The sequence below is a fragment of the Saccopteryx leptura genome, chromosome 5 (assembly GCF_036850995.1).
Source record: "Saccopteryx leptura isolate mSacLep1 chromosome 5, mSacLep1_pri_phased_curated, whole genome shotgun sequence".
Taxonomy (NCBI): domain Eukaryota; kingdom Metazoa; phylum Chordata; class Mammalia; order Chiroptera; family Emballonuridae; genus Saccopteryx; species Saccopteryx leptura.
This window is the reverse complement of record NC_089507.1, coordinates 107,115,196-107,120,416: the sequence shown is the minus strand read 5'-3', so window position 1 is coordinate 107,120,416 and position 5,221 is coordinate 107,115,196. Positions and strand designations below refer to the sequence as shown.

The 5,221-nt window shown below is 38.0% G+C and overlaps 1 non-coding gene across 1 annotated transcript; it reads right to left on the bottom strand.

Moving 5' to 3' along the window:
• Positions 1-4,653: 4,653 nt before the first annotated feature.
• On the bottom strand, positions 4,654-4,784 carry LOC136407386 (small nucleolar RNA SNORA18). The gene has a single exon (XR_010751927.1). It is a non-coding gene; the product is annotated as a small nucleolar RNA SNORA18 (small nucleolar RNA).
• Positions 4,785-5,221: the final 437 nt, after the last annotated feature.

Below are 5,221 nucleotides of genomic sequence, written 5' to 3'. Positions count from 1 at the left end.
AAATTTTATTTAGAAAATTAAATATAAAGGGGTGACATTGATCAGTGAGTTCATGGGTTTCAGGTGAACATTTCTATAGTATTTGAACTGTTGATTATGTTGTATACCCATCACCCAAAATCAAATAATTTTCTGTCACCATATATTTGTCCCTATTGACTCCCTTCCCCCACTTCTTCAGAAACCTCTCCCGCCCTGGCCGGTTGGCTCAGTGGTAGAGTGTCGGCCTAGCGTGCGGAGGACCCGGGTTCGATTCCTGGCCAGGGCACATAGGAGAAGCGCCCATTTGCTTCTCCACCCCTCCGCTGCTCTTTCCTCTCTGTCTCTCTCTTCCCCTCCCGCAGCCAAGGCTCCATTGGAGCAAAGATGGCCCGGGCGCTGGGGATGGCTCTGTGGCCTCTGCCTCAGGCGCTAGAGTGGCTCTGGTCGCAACATGGCGATGCCCAGGATGGGCAGAGCATCGCCCCCTGGTGGGCAGAGCGTCGCCCCATGGTGGGCGTGCCGGGTGGATCCTGGTCGGGCGCATGCAGGAGTCTGTCTGACTGTCTCTCCCTGTTTCCAGCTTCAGAAAAAATGAAAAAGAAAAAAAAAAAAAAAAAAAAAACCTCTCCCCCTGGTAACCACTTAAGTTTTATCTATGTCCATGAGTCTCCATTTTATATCCCACCTGTGTGTGAACTCATATAGTTCTTAGCTTTTTCTGATTTACTTATTTCACTTAACACAATGTTTTCAAGGTCCATCTATGTTGTAAATGGCACTATGTCATCATTTCTTATGGCTGAGCAGTATTCCATTGTATATACAAACCACATCTTCTTTATCAAGTCCTCTATCAAAGGACACTTTGGTTGTTTTCATGTCTTTTCCACTATGAATAGTGCTGCAATGAACATAGGGGTGTCATGTGTCCTTATGTACCAGTGTTTTCAAGCATTTTGAGTAGATATCCAGTAGAGGGATTGCTAGATCATATGATAGTTCTAGTCTTAGTGTTTTGAAAAACCACCATACTTGGTTTTCACCCCCATGCATGGCACAGAACTTCTACAACCCTTCAACGTTCCTAAGAGCAAAAAAATTATCCTGTCTTTTTTTAAGTTACTTAAACTTAAACATCTCTTTCAACCACACCTAAGTTTAAGTGACTTTTGGACTTCTCCAAAAGTCAGCATGGGGGCTGGTTGCAAGGGGAGCCAATCATGTTATTGGAAGGCTGGAACTTTTAGCCACTCCCATGTTGGAGAAGGGTGAGGGCTAGAGGTTGAATCAATCACCAACGAAAAATGACTTAATCAATCATGCCTATGTAATGAAGACTTCATAAAAATCCAAAAAGATTGGGTTCAGGGAGCTTCCATGTTAGTAAACATGTGGAGAGCGGCACAAAGAACATGGAAAGCTTTGTGTTTCTTCTCACATACCTTGCCCCATGCATGTCTTCCATCTGGCTGTTCATAAATTATATTCTTTTATAATAAACTGGAAATCTAGTAAATAAAATGTTTCTCTGTGTTGTTCGGCCTATTGTAGCAAATTAATGAAACCCACAAGGGGATTGTTGGAGCCTCTAATCTATATAGCCAGTTGGCCACAAGCACAGGTGACAGCCTAGACTTGTGATTGGTGTCTGAAGTGCACGTGTATGTGTCAGAGTCTTGCAGGACTGAACTCTTAACCTGTGGGAGCTGATGCTATCTCTAGGTAGATAGTGTCAGAATTAAGTTAATTGCTTGGTGTGGAAGAAAACAGACACACACATTATAATTGGTGTTGGAGTTGTCTAGAGTCTAAACCCTCTCCCCTTGAATTTATATGACTAATAGAATGCAGCAGAAGTAATGTTCTGGCTCTTCAGAAACTAGATTATGAGAAACTTGTATTTTCTGCTGGGGCTCTTATGCCATTTTTAATGGGAACTGTGAACCTCTAAGTGAGAAGTCTGGCTACCTTGAGGTCACTATGCTGGAAAATTCATGCGTTGGTACTTCAGTTAACAGTCTCAGCTGAGCTCATCTTCCAGTTTTCCCCACCAAAGGGCAAATACGTGTGAGTACAACCAACACTGAATCCTCCAGATTTGACATCAAGTGCAACATCAGTATTACCCAGCTGAGTACTGTCTGAATTCCTGACCTACATAATCTTTAGGTGTAATAAAATGCTATCGTTTTAAACTACTTTTCTATGGGTCTTTTAGCCTTTTTCTTACACTTTTTATTTCTTTATTTTTCAATGTATAATTTTCTCAGATTGGTTTTTCACATCATTGATTCTCTTTTACCAATGTGTAGTTTGTCACTTACCCCATTCATTCACCTGGGGAACGAATTGATTTTTTTCATTTTCTGTTGCATGAGGTTTTAGAACTGTTTCTATATATTTCTGCATCACTGATTCCAAATCTGAAATCTGTTTTTCGGTAAATGCTCTAGTTTTTGTGCAATTTTAATTTCGTTTTGTTACAGTTAATGGCATGCATTGGTTTTTAAATTGGAATTAAAGGGCAACGACTCTTGGATTGAACATAACCACAAGGCAATTAATGTTTTACAAACATCACTTTTACATAATTGTAATTGTTTTTAAATGTAAAAAATGATTATCTGATAAAAACACCCTCTTATTTTGTTTTAAGATTGAATCATGGCTTCTTCAAGTAGGCGTAAATGTAAGAATAGTCCTGACACCTTCTGTTATATATGTGGCTGTTACACACTTCAACATCAAAGGCACAATATTTCATCATTTGTGACACGTGCATATATTGCCTATTTTCAAGTTCCCCTTGGTGATCAAGACAAGAATTGGGCTTCTCATATTGTGTGTCATAATTGTGAGGAAATGCTTTGTGACTGGACTAAAGGAAAATGCAAAGGAATGCCTTTTGGTATTCCCATGGTTTGGCATGAACCTAAGGACCACAGCAGTGACTGTTATTTCTGTCTGATTCATACAAAGGGCATCGGCAAGAAAAAATGGCATATGATCACATATCTTAATATTCCTTCAGCAATATGACCTATCCCACACTCTAAGACACTCCCGGTTCCAGTTTTCAATGGTTTTATTTCTTCTAAGGACGAAGAAAATGAACATGGTGATCAAGTGTATTTTTGATAAGAAGCATGAGAAAATAGTTGTAGAATCTGAAGGGTCTTCTTCTGATACCAAGCAGTCATTAACCCCTCAGCAGTTGAGCCAACCTGAATTGAATGACTTAGTAAGAAATTTGGGCCTATCAAAGAAAGCAGCTGAGTTATTAGCCTCCAGGTTTCAAGAAAAGAATGTACTTCACTGGTCAGCTAAAGTATCCCATTTCAGGAAGCGTGAACAAATTTTTGTGGACTTTTTTTTACGAAGACAAACACTTTGTTTACTGTCATGATATCAGTAGTCTTCTCAGCCAGCTAGGTGTTATCACTTACAGTCCAACAGAATGGCGGCTATTTCTTGACAGCTCTAAACAGAGTTTTAAATGTGTTCTCTTACACAATGGTAATGTTTATGCAGTGGTTCCAATTGGTTATTCAACTCATCTGTGAGAATATTATAATGACATAAAAATTGTCCTTGACTTTCTGAAGTATGAGGAACATAACTGGATCATTTGTGTGGATCTTAAAATGGTAAATTTCCTGCTAGGACAACAGAGAGGTTTCACAAAGTATCCTTGCTTTCTATGTTTGTGGGACAGCCAAGCTTGGGAGAAACACTGGACACAGAAGGAGTGGCCGAAACGTGAAGCTCTGAAAGTAGGGTTGCAAAATAGTGTGAATGAATCTGTAGTTAATCAAGACAGGATCATTTTTCCCCCACTTCACATCAGACTTGGCTTAATGAAGCAGTTCAGGCTTTGAATAGAGAAAGTGAATGCTTTCAACATATTATTTCTGCTTTTCCTGCCTTGTCTTTCAAGAAGATAAAAGCAGGTGTATTCGATGGACCTCAAATTCGAACCCTCATATGTGATGAAGAATTTGCCAGGAAGATGCATAAGGAGAAGAAAGCAGTATGGCAGTCTTTTGTGGCAGTTACAAAGAACTTCCTTGGGCAACAAAAAAGCAGAAAACTATGAACTTCTGGTTCAAAGGATGCTGTTGGCTTTCTGCGACATTGGATGTAACATGAGCTTTAAGATTCACTTCCTGAACAGTCACCTTGATAAGTTTCTAGAAAATCTTGGAACTGTTAGTGATGGCAGACTACTGCTGGAGTATCAAACGAGACTGTCATCAACAAGTACACAAACACAAGAGCTACAAACGCAAAATTTTGCCTAAATAGAATTTAAATAAGTTTCGCACAAATTTTATGATTAAAATAAGTCTTTTAATATGTTCTATTTCGAAATTGTAAACAAATTCTGATACAATCATATTTTTTAGTGTATTAGTATATTTACTGCATTATATAAATTATTATATTTTCACAAAGATGATGCCCAAGAAGACATTCTATTTCATTATGTTAAACTAAATGTTGAAAATTTTACAATAAGATGAAAACCTAAAATCTTGAATTGCAAAAAAACTGTAGCCTACAGAAAAAAACTAATATCAGATTTGAGATCAGCACACTTGGATTAGGTAAGAACAAGTGTTTTTGTGGATACAACAAAAATTTTGTTCCCCGGTGTTATTTTTTTTTCTCAGCTGTCTTGTAGTTTCTACCCACAGATCTAACATGTAGTTCTGTGAATAAAGGAAGCAACATATTTACTCTATGAGGTGTTTCCAACCATGTAGGTCTACAGAAAAAGCCCCATTGGGATAGACCTCAACCCTAGTGTTATTTTTAAACCAATGGGTAATTGTTGTTTTTTCTCATAGTTCTATTGGGTGTTCAGAACAAATATGTTTCTTTTATCATAGTTCTTTTCCCAGTGTGTTAATTGAAACTTTCACATTGTTAATGATTTTAAATTTATTTTTTCTTCCTAATTATGATTTAATTACTTCCATTAATTGTACCTGCCGAGACATAGTCATGGTGACTTTCTTTCGCAAATTTTTATTTTATGCTCATTGTTACTGAGATTTCTATGGAACCAGAATAGTCATCACTTTTTTTTTCTATGCTCCTCAGGGCATCATTATCCAGAGACTAAGCTTTATGTTAATTATAGCATAATTTAGGCAGGGTAACATTGGCTGTCAATCCCAAAGAAAGCAAATATTTTAGAGTAAAATTCTTTTACACAGATCTCAGGCAGAGACAA